The sequence below is a fragment of the Adiantum capillus-veneris genome, chromosome 5, assembly GCF_014529385.1.
Source record: "Adiantum capillus-veneris isolate H3 chromosome 5, ASM1452938v2, whole genome shotgun sequence".
NCBI classification, from domain to species: Eukaryota; Viridiplantae; Streptophyta; class Polypodiopsida; order Polypodiales; family Pteridaceae; genus Adiantum; species Adiantum capillus-veneris.
This window is the reverse complement of record NC_140935.1, coordinates 126,145,541-126,162,047: the sequence shown is the minus strand read 5'-3', so window position 1 is coordinate 126,162,047 and position 16,507 is coordinate 126,145,541. Positions and strand designations below refer to the sequence as shown.

Genomic DNA, 16,507 nt, shown 5'->3' with positions numbered 1-16,507 from the left:
GAAGCCATGAACGTGCACGAACTTATCTCTCCTTGCTTCCCTCTATTCTTAGCTAGTCTTGAGAGCCTATATAAAGATCGCTCTCCCTTTACTTTGAAGACACAGACACACACTCTCAGAAGCGGAAGCTCTCTTGCCTTGTCATCGGAGTTACCTTCTCTCCCTCAAGCTCTTACCTTCAAGCCATCTCCATCTCCAAGTCTTCTCTACCATCATCGTGTTGCCCTTCGGATTCTTGAGTTCTCTTTCTCTCTTTCCCTTTTCTCTACCTCGTTACGATGGCCCTGAAGCGAGTGACTCGAAGCTCGAAGGACGCTTATGTCACTCCAAAAAGGTGCAAAGGAAGGCATCAACTACTTCAACTATAGCTCAAGCGTAGCTACCGGTTGCGAAAGAAGTGAAAGCCCTTCAACCTCAAATACGGGAGGTAATCGAACACATACCTAATCCGATAAGAAAAATTTATAATTCTGTATTGTTATTCCTGGTTTCCTACACAAATTTGATGGAGGAGGCTATGCTTACGCTTCCTTTTGCTGGGAAGAAATGATCAAAGGAAGATATATCTTCGCAGGCACATACTCCAACCTAGCAACCATAGGTCACAAGTGTAAACACTCAACCACCAGTGGAGACACCACATGAAGTAGACAAAAGCAATAAAGGGTCAAAGCGCCAGAGGGAAACTGCAGTTATATGGGATGACAAATTCACGCATACTCTCCTGCGAGACTATGAGGAGCAGTGGTCACACATTAAGAAGGGTAATTTTCGCCCTAAAGATTGGGAGGACATGGTATTCGCTCTGAATCGGGAGATCGCAGGTAGCTTCAACCCAGAGCACGCAAGAAATCGAATTGACACACTAAAAAAGCTCCACAAAAAAGAGCTTTCCAAACAAAATTCTACTGGCAGTATCCCGAGCACTTGATCCTTTTTTCTTGCATGTGATGCTTTGTGGGGGAAGACTCCAAAGTGCTCAGGGATACCTGGTGCACTTGATAGCAAGAGCTACATGCCCGTATTCTCAACATCAGATGCACCTATAGACCTAGATGGTGTTGAAATCGATGGTGGCTCAGGTCAAAATCCACAACCAGATTCTATGGATTTGGATGACATATTTGGTAAGAAGGTCAAGCAACCTAAAAATCTAGCTTGGGCACAGTGGCTAAGACGATGGGTGATGGGATGAAACAAATGTGTGAGGCCTGCGAGTGTGCAGAAGATAAGAAGACAAGCACCTTGCGAGAGCTGGAGATGGCTAGGATGCTACATGAGGAGAGACTCGCAAGGATCAGAGCGGAGGAAGAGACCAAGCGTCACCAGATTTTCTTGGAGATTGCAAAGATTATCTCCAAGAAGCCAAAGTAGTAATTTTCATGTATACCTAATCATAGTAAAATCTCTGTTTTCTTTGAGCACAACCACATTACATTGCAAAAGAAATGATATATTACCGTGTTTACTTTTATGCAGGTGAGGTTTTGCAGCTGCACTCCGTTGTGTCCGCACGTGAGCATCCCTACTTGTTCTCAGGTATGTTATAACTTACTTCGCATTTTGGATATTTGTTTGCTTTCGTGATTTTGCCTTTCCAAATCAGTATGTTTGTTTCCAATCATAGGATGGAAGAGTGGGTACATCTCTTTGGGATGATGACATTATTGCGTGAGAGTACAGAAGGACAAGCTACTACATCACATAGCCAAGGCTTTGAGGATTTGGAGGATAACAAACTTCTTCATACTTATGTTTGCTTATGCCTGGTTATGTTGTGGGATGGCGGGGGCACTTGAGTCAGTGGCATGGCGTTTTGCACCAAGAGTGTGGTGGTGTTTTCCTCGCCAACACACATTCTTTCGCAATGTGCACAATGTGCTTTGGTCTTTGGATCGCTTGGCAAATCTAGATCCCTACTGTTTTGCGCATCACATGTCTCACAGATCCTTTCATGTGCTTCTAAACATGATTTGTCCACATCTACCTACAAGCGGAGATAGATTTGTCAGAGATCCCATTTCTCCAGAGGCCGTGCTTTCTTGCGTCCTTTAGGGCTCTCGCATGGACACTCCTCACGAAGCATGTTGAATCTTTTTGGCTTGGGTGAGAGCACCATTCGCAAATATGTGGTGATCATTTGTCGCATTTTGAGCAGTACTGACTTCTTTCATAGGATCAGCATTAGAGTGCCACATGGAGACCTTCTTGAGGAGATAATGGCAGGATTCAAGAGGCTATCTCTAGTTTGCCGCATATTGCTAGGGCACTTGATGGGACTCACATCCGGCTACAAAGAAAGCCAGCAAGAGAGTTCTATCCAGCACAATACATCAACAAGCATGGTTTTTGAGCATCCTCCTACAAGGTATTATGGACTCCAACAAACTTTTTTGGAGTGCAGTTTGTAGGGGTGCAGGAGGGGTGCAGGAGGGGTGCATGACTCTTCTCACTTCAAAAAATGCGACTTGTATGGTCAGCTTAAACGGAGAGAAGCACTCCATTGGCCACTATTGCACATTTAGGGGTAGACAATACAACCTTATTTGATTGTAGACTCAGCCTACAAAGCGAGTACGTTCTTGGTAAAGCTATATCGAGTGCAACAGGGCAATTTTTACGTGAAAAGAGATAGTTTGATAGGAAACTCTCAAAGGGGAGAGTGAAGGTGGAAAATGCCTTTGGTCTCTTGAAGAATAGGTGGTGAATTTTATGGGATCCCAACGCCGATCTTCTTTTCACGCCCTGTGTGATAGGAGCATGTTGTTTCCTACACAACTTTGTGTAGATCCAAGGCGAGACGGAGCTTCAAGATCAGCGAGATTCGTATCCCACCTCCCAAGAGACGCTTCCCAATGATGGCAGTAATCCAGCTCACCGCGAGATGGCCTTGCGGATAAACGCAACCTTATTCCTTCATAGGAGCTTGAGGGTTCAAAACGCAATAGGTCCAGGTGTAGCAGGTTGTGGATTCAATGATTACTCTTATTTTTGAAACTGATTCTTTCTTTTGTTTCAACTAATGTCCGAATTATGTAATGTCTAATTTCATGAAGTTGTGTTTTGCAGGGATTGATGATGATTTAGAGTCCGAGGATTGAGTCATGTCCTCAGGGTTGCAGTCTTTTTCATGTATCTTGCTTTATGGCTACAGTGTTTTCATTATGATTCTTTAGCATTTTCGTTTATAGCTACCAATGAGCAACAATGCCGAAGCTTTTGTATTATTGTCAATGATCCTTTTTTGATGTACTTAGAACAACTTTATTGATGGCTGTCAATCACTAGTTTATAAGGTTGTCGAACATCAAGATCATTGTTTGTCATGCGTTTTTTCTTATGCATTTTGTACAATGTTATTATGTGTTTTTTGAACGGACGACCACATGTGCGCACAGGACGTGGCCGGATAGAGCAGGTTGTTTTTTTGACCGAACGGAGTCATGAATGTGTGCATGTGCATGAAATGACAAAAAGTTCACATCCGTTTGCTGCACTTTTTTGAGAACAGATGGCCAAACAAACGGCCTCATGTGCGCTTTACATCTCTCTTTGGAGGTATATTATCCACCGACAAACTCTCTCTCTCTCTCTCTCTCTCTCTCTCTCTCTCTCTCTCTCTCTCTCTCTCTCTCTCTCTCTCTCTCTCTCTTCTGGTGGTGTTGATTACTTGATGCAACCATGCGGGCTACTTGCCGCTCACTATAGCCATCCACCATGCACCTCGTTTCAATCATACACAAATTCCATGCATCTCATCTCTCTCTCTCTCTCTCTCTCTCTCTCTCTCTCTCTCTCTCTCTCTCATCCTTCCTAACAACTCTTCCTCTTTCTCAATAGCCATTGTGAACTCTCTCTCTCTCTCTCTCTCTCTCTCTCTCTCTCTCTCTCTCTCTCTCTCTCTCTCTCTCTCTCTCTCTCTCTCTCTCTCTCTCTCTCTCTCTCTCATCCTTCCTAACAACTCTTCCTCTTTCTCAATAGCCATTGTGAACTCTCTCTCTCTCTCTCTCTCTCTCTCTCTCTCTCTCTCTCTCTCTCTCTCTCTCTCTCTCTCTCTCTCTCTCTCTCTCTCTCTCTCTCTCTCTCTCTCTCTCTCTCTCATCTTTTTGGGATGTCTTTCATCTATGCAACGTCCCTTGCTACTCCTTGCCACCTCTCCTGGTTTTCCCTTACTTCCCTCTTCTGCCCTTTCACTACCGTCCTCTTTTGCCCTCCCTCTCGTAGGCATGTTGGGTTCTTCCGCCCATGAAGCCTTGTTGCAATTGAGTAGCCCTCCTGTCTTTGTTTTTGCCCTTCTTGGGACCCCCTTGCAATTTTGAGGCCGCAAGAAAGGCTAACTCAATCAAAGTGAAGCGAAAGAACGGGGACTATTTGCAATGACAATGCTGTCAGTAGCTTGGGAAATTTTGTTCATGCACCCGCCCAAAGACGTGTCCGTGCCACATTCTAGAAAGAGTTGGAGAAGTTAAATCGTCCTTAATTTTGGAGGGGGTCAAGGCAGAAGATCTCTTTAAGTTTAACTCCCAAGGAGTAGAGGTGTTTACAAGAAGCTAGATGCCCGAGTCAGGATTATTCAAAGCATTGGTGTTCATTTGTCATGGATATGACACCTGCAAGTTCTTCTTTGAAGGAGATACAAGAAAGCTTGCAAAGTCTGGTTATGTTGTTTTTGGGATGGAATAACTTGGATTTGGCCTTCCATCTGGCCTGCATTGCCATGTTCCAAGTTTCAACAAGCTTGTGGACGATGTTATAAAGAACCAGAGAGAGTTTAAGAGGCTTCCTTGCTTTCTTTTTGGAGGGTCTATGGGAGGTGTTGTAGCTTTATAGGCCCATTTGAAGGACCCCGATGCTTGGTATGGTGTGTCCTTGTAGTTCCAATGTGCAAATCAGAGGTCGAGATATTTGGTTTGTTCAGCAAGCCCCAAGTTGTCGTGGAGGATGATGATAATTTTAATGCACCACCAAAGACAATAGGGACAAGCCATGCAAGGCCTCGATTTTGAGCACTGGAGTTGGCATTGGCTTCAATCATTTGTCTCGCTCGACAATGCCAAGACTATTGAGGCTAAAGATCTTTATGATATGAATCTAAAAGAGAGAACACAATATTGTGAACATTTCTAGAATGATGCAATAGAAAAGATAAGGTACACATCTAACAACAAAATGCAACCTTATCTCTCTTGAGGTTGATGTGGCTTTATTTTGGATTTGAATACATTCTACCTGTAATATTTGGCTAATAGGCATAATACTTCACGTGTATATATCGATGGCCTTAGTCAAAGAAGTCTATGAGCACAATTTTAAGTGGTGGTGGGGGTCACGTTTAGTCCTTGATATATTCTCAATGTTTGTGCTAGTGAGTATATCACAATATATGTGCTTGACCTTGAGCCAAAAAGTTGGAATGAAGTTACAATCAACAATGAGCATGGCAGTCTTTAAGAAACTTTTAAACATTAGGTTATTCTTTTTGGTGAAAAGAAATAGTAGATTTCTATTAAATCTTGTTACAAACGTTAGTTAGAAACTTCTTGACACTGCTACATTTCTTTAGCTATGTATGGTTTGCAGTGATAGAGCTCGACGCAATCAATATACTTGCCATAATAGAGATTGGTGCAGTTTCAACTGTTCCTGGAGTGATATTGGCTTTTCTTAAACACCCATTACAAGTATAAATTTAGAAAATACATCCTATTATCACTTCATGATTCAAAAGTTGCACGTAGAGACTTTAGAAGGTGAGTTAATGAGGACATGATAAACTTTTAAGCTCAATCCTTGCCCAGTACCATGGATCACCTTCTGGAGTAAGATAAGACCTTTTCGACTTTTACATGTATACTATTAGTTTTTTAATGGAGATAACATATAGTTACATGACCTAATTGCATTGTATCCTACCATTTATCCCCCTTAGACCTATTATAGGTTCTACTCAACCCTACACATGAGACTATGTTCAAAACCTAGCCATGCTTGTGATCTTTTCAAAGGTCACACTATTGATATACAACAATAGACCCAATTTTTTGGAGGATAGTAATGCTCCACTTGGGTATCTCTACTTTGTGGAAACGGAGTAGGGTATCGTCAACGGAAAATGAGAATAAAGGAAGGCCATGTATCAAATCGCCCTAATGTTCTTGGGGTTGGGGATCTCACAGTGGCAGGTTCCACTGGAGGGTATTTAGTACAGCTATCGCAAGATTTTACATATGTATGGACGTTGTGTTTTATGTTTGGCCAGTAGACTCACAGTCTCTTTACCGGTTGGCCTGTCTATGTTTCTCCATTGTGAAATCCTATATTATGTATATGAGTCTGTTTGAGGTAGCAGGTGGATTCTTTGGGCTGTACACATAGTCTCAAATATCCCATCCGTTCCGTGTTTGGACCGTCGTCCTGCTAAAAGCTGGAGATTTTGTGTTTGATGTTTGATGTATGACTGATGGTTGTCTTTCTATCTATAATGAGCCGATTGTGAGTAGATGAATGACCTCTTCACTCTATCTCGGTACCATTTTGATGTTAAACAGGTACAAATCTGGAAGATTATCATCAACACCCTCAGGTGCTTCCCCATGAAACAATCATAAAAGACGATCTGCTCATGTGTGTGTGTGTAGTCCCCTTTTTCATGACTACCATGAAGTCAAACTCAAGCAATAGTATAAACCAGCGAACAATTCTTCCATTGTTGCAAGGTTTGTTTACTAGATATAGCAGTGCTTGGTGATCCACAAAGAAAATAAACTTGTTTGCTAGAAGGTAGTGTCCAAATTTTTTGATAGCGTATATCATCCCCAGACCTTCTCTTTCCGTAGTGGTATAATTTTTCTCTGCATTGTTTAGCTGCCTACTAGAGTATCAAATGGAAAAATCCATTTTCTTCTCTCTTGGCTGGGCTAATATGCACCCGATGGCATAGGCTGATGCATCCACATGAACATGAAAGATTTTTCTCCAGTGAGGGGCTTGCAGATTGGAGCAAGAATTAATTGCTACTTCAATCTTTGGAAATCCTGCTCAGATTCCTCCATCCATCTAACTTAGCAATGAGGGCGTACAACGGCTTAGCTATTATAGCATACATATATATGAACCGCCTGTAGTACCCGCAATGCCCCATGAATGCTTGCACTTCTTTCATCTTCGTTGGTCTCAGTAGTGCAACAATTAGTTGTATCTTCTCTTGATCAGTAGAAATTCCATTTTTGGACACAATGTGGCCCAAAATTTAACCTTGTCTTACCATGAAGACGCATTTTTTCGGTTAACGCAAATACAATACGTTTTGCACTTTTCAAAGACTTTTCCTAGATGAGTGATGTGGTCACTTCTTCGATTCGAATGAATACAAAGATCATCCATGTAAATCTCCAAAAATTGTCTGAGATATTCTTTGAATGCGTGGCTCATTAGTCTTTGAAATGTAAAAGGGGCATTGGTCAGGCCGAAAGGCATTACCCTGTAGGCAAATACCCCCCACTCTGTCGCAAAAATTGTCTTATGTTGATCTTTCGCTTTAATCGTCAAACTGGTTGTAGCCTGAGAATCTATCCAAGAAACTATAGGCCTCTTTCCCTGTTACCCTCTCAATAACATGATCGGGTATTGGCAGTGGATAGTTATGGGGATTTAACATTTGCGAGTTTTTCATTTCAAGTTTTTTTGACAATTTTAGCAATCTTTAGAGTTTTTTTAACCAAATATGTGTCATAGCATAAAGTATCTATTTAATGTAATTTTCAATCGTCATAAGACTCCATATATGTGTGGTTGACGGAGAGAGAAAGTATAAATTCTAGAGAGATAGTATTTATGCGAGTTACCATTGGAAGAAGAGATCATAAATCCTTGAGAGAGAGAGAGAGAGTGACTTCTCTTCTAGAGAGAGAAAGTAAAATCATAGAGTTGTATATCACTACGCAGAGAAAGAGAGAGACATGCTCATCTTTTTCTTGCATTATATAAAAAACTCACATAGATTTTCTTTACATTTGGCTTTCAAACAGCTTGTAGTTACATTTGACGGTTCAGTTTAGCTACAAGATATCAACAATACCCTAAATTATGAAAGATCTTGAAGATGTGTTAGTAGACCAAGCCGATTAAAAGTATCACAGCTACTTCAATAATAATAAGTCAGACAGAGACATATGAATTATTCTCGCCAAGGCACTGAAGAGTGGAACACCATCATATAGTTAAAATAAGCATCATATAATTAAAATAAGTTGTTTACATGATTAGGTAGGGAATCAAACCTACACACACACACACACACACACACACACAGTACAACTTGCATCACACTAGTACAATTTATCATGTGCTAGTGCATATTTATTTAACTATATTATTTAGTGCATAATTATTTAAATCTTGCCTCAATCTTCAACCACATTAGATCCAGAGATGTCGACCAGGTTGATTGTGCGTTTGTAGACAAGCAAATGGTCAATCTCCGCCTGTAAAGCGGCCCTTCGAGAGCTATCTATGTACCCCCATGTCTCCCACTTGCCCAGAGCTTCTCGCATTGTCTCAAAGCCATCATTGAGTTCCTGGTCTCCGGTGTTGCGAGCGCGATTAAGGTGGTTGAACATCCGGATCGCCTTGTTTGTGTCACGCTCTCTTTGTGTAAACGTCTTCTTTTCTTCAAGGGGTGCGTTGGGAGGGAGTTTGTGAAGCTCTTCATGGATTTTTGCAACTACCTCATTACCAGTAGTTGCATATCCTATAGGCATTGTATAAGTACAGGGAAAATGAAAAAATCTCTCTTGATTAGCACCTCCGATTCACTTGTGCAGCATATGGTGCTTGCCTTGTAACATTTATATAGGCTAAAGCACCATGCTCTCAAAAAGCATTGATAGTGATGGAAGAGTCGCATGTGTTAGTGACATGAGGGGTCCCACATAGCATATGCTAACTGCTAAATTGGAGCGTGCAATAATATATGCATGATTTGTCAATATGAATATTATAATCGTCTACTACTCCACCACTAACTTTTAAAGTGGGGTGTGCAATAAAATATGCATGATTTGTCACTACGATTATTATTCCCCTATAAGATTTATAAGCATCTAAAAGTGCAATGAGTAGAAAACACTAACTGCCTCTCTAAGGGCTCGTGAAACACTATGATTATTATTCTTCTATGAATACTATAGGCATATAATAGTACAATGAGTAACCACCACTAACTGCCTCTCTAAGGGCTCGGAAAACATTATTTGTGGACCCGGCTTTGGAACCTTTTCACACGCATATGAACAGGAAAACTCTCTCTCTCTCTCTCTCTCTCTCTCTCTCTCTCTCTCTCTCTCTCTCTCTCTCTCTCTCTCTCTCTCTCTCTCTCTCTCTCTCTCTCTCTCTCTCACACACACACACACACACACACACACACACACGTGAGTAGAAAACGTGCACACAACCTACTTCTTCACAACAAAACTCCACTTTCATCTCAATTAAAATGTGGGATATTTATAAAATATATAAATTAAACCAACACATAAACAATTCTATACCAAGATACTAAATGAAATAATTTGAACCGGCTTGAGAACCTTCTTGCCCAAACTTGAGCCGGACTTTTTTCATTTTGAACCTATCTTTCCTCTCTCCCCCTCATCTCCTACTCTCTCTCTCTCTCTCTCTCTCTCTCTCACACACACACACACACACACACACACACACACACACACACACACATGTGAGTAGAAAACGTGCACACAACCTCCTTCTTCACAACAAAACTCCACTTTTACTTAACTCCACTTTCATCTCAATTAAAATGTAGGATATTTATAAAATATATACATTAAACCAACACATAAACAATTCTATACCAAGTTACTAAATGAAATAATTTGAACCGGCTTGAGAACCTTCTTGCCCAAACTTTAGCCGGACTTTTTTCATTTTGAACCTATCTTTCCTCTCTCCCCCTCATCTCCCACTCTCTCTCACTCTCTCTCTCTCTCTCTCTCTCTCTCTCTCTCTCTCGTTGTCGGTACTCTCACACCCCGATCCTATCTCTATTTCACAAGTATGTTTTTCTCTCTCCGTCTAATCCTTCTTCTCTCTCCTTCCCTCGGTACTTATTTAACATACCACAACGCCACTTTAGAGAGCATACATATGAGTGGAATCCATGCTTCTATAAACTCGAAAAAGCATCACCTGTAGCAAAAAAACACCAATTGATTAACTCGCAAATAAAATTAATCCGATAGTTATCCATGATGGTGGTTGCATTTACCTGTTTGAGGTTTACATAGACAGGTAGTTTGCCATTCTTTTTGGGTACCACCACAATAGGGGACACCCAATCAATGTGTTCAATCTTCTAGATAAACTCAGTGTCCTTCAATTTGTCTATCTCTTTCTTAATTTTCTTGGCAGAAGTCTGATTGTACGTATAAGGACATTGTTTGTGTGGTCTGGCATCACTTTTAAGGGGTATCATGTGCTGCCAAATCTCAGGATCTATCCCCTTTAGATCTTTGTATGACCATTCAAAGACGTCTTTGTATCATCTGAGTGTATCGACTAGAAGTTGCTCTTCTTCATCAGTAAGGTCAGTGGCAATGTATATTGGTTTAGGCTCCTCACTTGATTCTGCTAAGTTGATGCATTTGGCTTTTTCGGGCCCATCATATGAAGTTCCTGGTTCTTTGGGATCTCGTTTGGGTTTCTGCACCACGATTTTCCTATCCTGTATGGTATACTTCTTATAGTAGGAAGGTGCATCGAATTTACCATCACTTGATTCCTTGTTAGTTTCCATTTCTATTGTCCAAACTTCCTTCAAGGTTCATTTCAGTTCATTGTATTTGATTTTGCGCTCCATTTTGGACAACTTCATTGATTTCTCGGAATTGATTTTTTTTTTTTTTTTGTATGTTCGCCTTTTTTAATTTTGTTTTGGTTGAGTCAGGTTTCATGTATCTCTTTGATATCCCGTCTTTAAGGCAGTACATTGCTTCTACTAACCTTAAGTACTATGTTTTGTCTGTTAACAGAGGTACTGAGTCCTCGTCATGCTTGTTTTGGTTATTTTTGCATTTTATCTCGATATCTGCGTTGTCTTCAAGGATTTTGGTTTGGGAAGTCATAGTAGATCACCCGTCGATCCTTCCGTTTGATGTTTTGACTTGAGCTACAAGACAGCTCGTCGTCTATGTTATCCTCTAGCAACTTATCAATCAAGTCTTGGAAATCTTCTTCATCCATTTGGTCAAGGTCTCTTAGTGAAACTTCATCCACTATGCATCGGCACTCGACAATTCCCTCCTTGTTAGGGACTTCCCACTCTAGCCTTGGATTTAGGCTAACACCCAACATCTGGAATGGAATGATATCATATCCTTCCTCATTGCAAAATTTGGTGAGGGTCACCTCGTTTACACAAACATCAAGAGTGGCTAGTATATATTGCCATCCAAAAGGTTCAAACAACTCTTCTGGAAAAGACTCTGGTATGTATGCCTTCTTGTGCAGTCCTATCAAGAATGCAATTTTTCTTTTTTAAACTTCCACCTTCGGAAGCTTCTCCCGTCCACTGGTGAGCTTTGTTTTGTAGCCAAGCCGGTATTCCCCCCTCTTGGTCAGTTGTAAAGTTCAAGTCTTCTCCTGGGGTTCTTTCTACATCTCTATAGCTATGATCTATGACACTAATATCAGACCCAGCTACAAAGGCCAAGATATTGAAGGTTGAAGTTTCAGTGGTTTGCAGATTCTTGCCGGACAGGGCAGCTGGAGACACATGGTCCAAGTGGAACTTAAGGTACAGATATGTAGAGCTCAATTCATGGAGCCTACCCGTCTTTTCGGATGATGGATCGGAGCCACGGTTTGCAAGATATGGTCATTTGAAATTTTTTCGGGGGCCGGGTCTGAGCCCACTTGACTGCATTGGAGTACGTGCCATCTGGAATCTTTTGAGCCTCGATGAAGTTCTAGAGCAGGGTGTACATCATACGTAGCTAGCAGGAAGTGACTGCATGCCGAACGGAGTCTGGAGCGAGAAGATATGGCGGTCGAAAACGAGGAGTCTTTGCTCAAAGTTGATTGCAGATGAGTTGATCATATTTTGGCAGCCTCGGTCTGAGGGTTAAGAGAATCATGAGGTGGAGCAAAGCTTGGGGAAAGCAGAGTTGGTGCTATGAATTTTTTGCCGGGTTTGACAGCTTTGCAGTTGGACCATCAGGGGCCAGTTGGCAAGCAGAAAATTGGGGGGAAACAAAGAGGTTTTCTTCAAATTGGGGTGTTTCTTAATTTTCAAACACTTGAGGGTTGGGGCTCTGTGTGTTGGGGTATAAATCCCAATGTGGTCGCCCAGGTAAGTGGGCGGTCCGCCACGTATGTACACATATTGTTTTGTAAAAACCTAATAAGAACTCACTATGCTCTACACATTACAGAAGAGCGAGTTCACCATATCGCCGTGCTCTTCTTCTCACACTCTCTCTCGCGTCGCACTTCCGCTCGTACTCCTTCAACTGGTATCAGAGCTCAGATAGAAGCTCGGGGCAGCACTGCAGGAGGCTAGAGTCACCAACTCGGATTCGAGTGAAATTCCACAGGCGAAGACACGGCCCCAAATCTCGTGGGAAAGCTCGAAGGGCTTGGTGTTGTCAAAATTTCATTCTGAGGTCATCTCGGCCACCGTTCGGCTTCGACAAAGGTCTGCGCAGGCCATCTTCGACTACGTGGTCTCGACGGGTGCAGATCCGACTCTGTAAATTTGGGGTTTTCGGCCTACGACTGCAGGTGCTGAGGATATCGACACTCCCAGAGTGTTGATTTGTGGCTGTCTACACATCGAAGGACGGCTCACAGTTCTTGGAGGCGTGTCACATACGACACGGGCGCATCTACACACAGACTGTAGGCGACATCCACTAGTTCATCAGGTAGCTTGTGTTTGCTGCTTGATATTCCAGATTTCATCCTGACATTGCAGGTACTTCCACATGGGATGTATTGTTAGAGATGATGTATGTCTGTTGAGGGTTTGCTGGCTGTGAGTCACGCAGCAAACAACCGCCGCAACGGTTACAACATACAGTGGGAAATTTGTGGATGTATGACTTTGTGGGAAGTCTATGTACTGTCAGATTTACTACAGCCTTTGTTGAGGGTCGAGTGAGGTTTTATTGAGCTAGGGGATTCTCGAATGTTGAGATCCTTTCGGTGATACAGGTCTTGGAGCGATCCCTCAAGCACCCTTAGATAGGCAGCTAGGATGTATTGACTGTGAGTTAGACAGTTGGGATTGCATCTTTGCTTTACTGCCGTTGAGGCATTGTCACAGTCTATGCTTACAGGACAGTGATAGGACAGTGAGAGACAGTATAGATGCAGGACAGGTTTACCCGCAGCTTACAGTGTCAGAGAGACAGTGTTTTTTGATCTATTTTTGGTCTGTTTTTTGAGTACACCAGAGCCATTTTACAAAGGAAACTCTGCCAAAATTTATGCAGAATCTGAATCTTTCATGGTTCATTTGACAGGTTGATATTGGTTCAGAGGTCAGTTTACAGGGGAAACTCCGCCGAACTTTTCCCAGGAAAGTAAACTATTGTGAAGCGTAGCTATGGCTGGATCACAGGACACTGCTCTTTACAATATCAAGAAGCTGGATGGAACCAATTTCCCATTGTGGAAGCAGTAGATTTGGTACGTGTTGGTACAAAAGAAGCAGATAAAACCTATAAAGCTCAAGGGGATAAAACCAAAAGATATGGACGAAGATGAATGGAGCGAAATGGATGAATTGGCACTTTCTACCATTATGCTGACTTTGGCCGAAAGCGTTTACTTCAATGTAGCACACGAGATGTCGGCTTATCAAGCATGGTTAAAGCTGAGTGATCTTTATGAGAAGCAGAAGGCAGCTTCACAGGTATACTGGCTTAAGAAGCTTGTTGACTTGAAGATGAAAGAAGGGACACCTATGTCCAATCATCTGAATGAATTCAACACAATCTATAGTCAGTTGTCAGCTCAAGGTGTCAAGTTTGATGAACCTGTTAGAGCTATGTTCATGTTGATCACATTGCCGGAAAGTTGGGACACTTTTCGCACAGCTTTGAGTAATTCTGCACCTCCAGATGGTTTGAACATAGCAGGAGTAGAAGGAAGTCTGCTTACTGAAGAAACCAATAGAAAGACAATGGACAAAGGCAAAGGAACAGCCCTAGTTGTCAGGGGAAGGACCAAAGAAAAGTACAAAGGTGGAAAGAGGAATCAGTCTCGTAGAAAGTCCCACTATGCTAAAGGCAAGAGTGACATAGAATGATACCATTGTGGCAAGAAGGGTCACATGAAAAGAGACTGCAGAGAATGGAAAGCAGGAAAAGGCAAAGAGAAAGCTGAAGACCATGGTGAGAAGAACAAGTCCTCAGTGAAGATTCAAGAAATAAATGTGACAAACACTGTTGCAGAGGATGACAGTCTAGTGTCAGGAGACATCTACTTCTTGAGGAATACAATGGACTCAGCTCTTCTTACAGCATCTGATGGAAATGCACTGAGTGACTGGATTATAGACTCAGGGCATCACTTCATGTGTCTCCAAACAAGGAGTGGTTTACTTCTTATGTGACCACTAAAGATCATGTTCGGCTAGGCAATGGGCAGACATGTGAGATCTTAGGTGTTGAAGTTTCAGAATGGCTCTTCTTTCACGCTGAAGAATGTGAGACATGTTCCCGCAATTACAAAGAGCTTGATCAGCACAGGTTTACTTGATGATGTTGGCTACGTCACCACTTTTGGACAGAACATGTGGAAGATATCCAAGGGTTCTATGACAGTAGCACATGGAGCAAAGTCTGGAGGACTTTACATGATTTATGTATCAAATGTCTCTAAAAATGTAATCAATGTAACCGAGCAGCCGAACGTTTCTTTGTGGCATAGCCGGTTAGGACATATGTCCAAGAAGGGAATGGAAATCTTGTCTCTTTCTGGTTATTTGCCTGGCTTTTCATTTAATGATTTTGAATTCTATGAACATTGTCTGTATGGTAAGCAAACACAGCAGCCACATAAGCATAGAAGCAGTAGAAGAGATACACAGTTGGCACTTGTTCATAGTGATTTGTGTGGACCTATGCCTAACCTATCTCTAGGGGGAGCTTCTTACTTTATGACATTTATAGATGATTACTCGAGGAAAGTATGGGTTTACTTTCTCAAGCACAAGGATGAAGCGTTTAGTGTTTTCAAAACGTTTGTGACACTTGTGGAGAATCAGAGTGGCAAGAAGCTTAAATGCTTACGCACTGACAATGGTGGAGAGTATGTTTCAAAGGCCTTTGAAGACTTTTGTGAGTCAAAAGGTATAAAACGTGAACTTACTGCTCCTTACAATCCTCCTCAAAATGGTGTTGCTAATAGGATGAATAGGACCATACAAGAGAAGGTCAGAAGTATGTTGTCTAATGCACAACTGCCAAATGGGTTTTGGGCTGAAGCTGTATCAACAACTGTTCATCTTGTAAATAGATCTACTAGCAAGGTTTTGTAGAAGGATTCAGTGCCAGAGATGGTATGGTCAGGCAAAATGCCCTCATACAAGCATCTCTCAGTCTTTGGCTGTGAGGCATATACTCACGTTCCAAAGGAATTTAGGAACAAACTTGAGCCAAAGAGTAGAAAGTGCATCTTTCTAGGCTATGGTAATTCTGGTGAGATGGGGTACAGACTTTGGGATCCCGAATCCAGAAAGGTTGTCTGCAGCAATGATGTTCACTTTAATGAATCCAAATATCATTCTAAACCAGAGAGGGTTGAGGAGATTAGAAGAGTTGTCTTCCAAGAAGATGGACCTGCACGTGCAAGACAAAATGTCAGGGCTCAAGAGGAGCAAGGACATGATAGAGTGGAACCACAGGTTGTGGCTGAGCCTGAGCCACCTATTGTGCGTAGATCTGGACGTGTCACGCGACCTCCTGATAGGTTTGTTCCATCTATGAACTATGTCATGTTGACTGATTGCAATGAGCCTTCATGTTACAAGGAAGCAGTGCAAATGAAGGACTCCGAGAATTGGCAATTGGCCATGCAGTCAGAGATGATAGCTCTGCATAAAAACAGGACATGGAAGCTAGTTAAATTACCAAAGGGCAAAAAGGCTCTACCTTGTAAATGGGTTTACAGGTATAAGCTCACAGCTCATGATAGTCAGCCAAAGTACAAAGCAAGGCTTTTTGCCAAGGGCTTTAAGCAAGAACAAGGCATTGACTTTGATGAAGTCTTATCTCCGGTGGTCAAGATGACTACATTGAGATGCTTTCTTGCATTGGTTGCCATATTAGATTTGGTGTTGCACCAAATGGATGTCAAGACAGCGTTCTTGCATGGTGATTTAGATGTGGAAATTTACATGCAGCAGCCAGAAGGGTTTGTTGAGAAAGGCAAGGAAGATTGGGTATGCCAGTTGTTAAAGAGTCTTTATGGCTTAAAACAATCACCG

General features: G+C 42.0%; 2 pseudogenes; both read left to right on the top strand.

The window, feature by feature from the left end:
* The first annotated feature begins 505 nt into the window (after window positions 1–505).
* On the top strand, window positions 506–1,675 carry LOC147458071 (trihelix transcription factor ENAP1-like; annotated as a pseudogene).
* Window positions 1,676–4,226: 2,551 nt separating this feature from the next.
* Window positions 4,227–5,006, top strand: LOC147458070 (uncharacterized; annotated as a pseudogene).
* The last annotated feature ends 11,501 nt before the right edge of the window (window positions 5,007–16,507 follow it).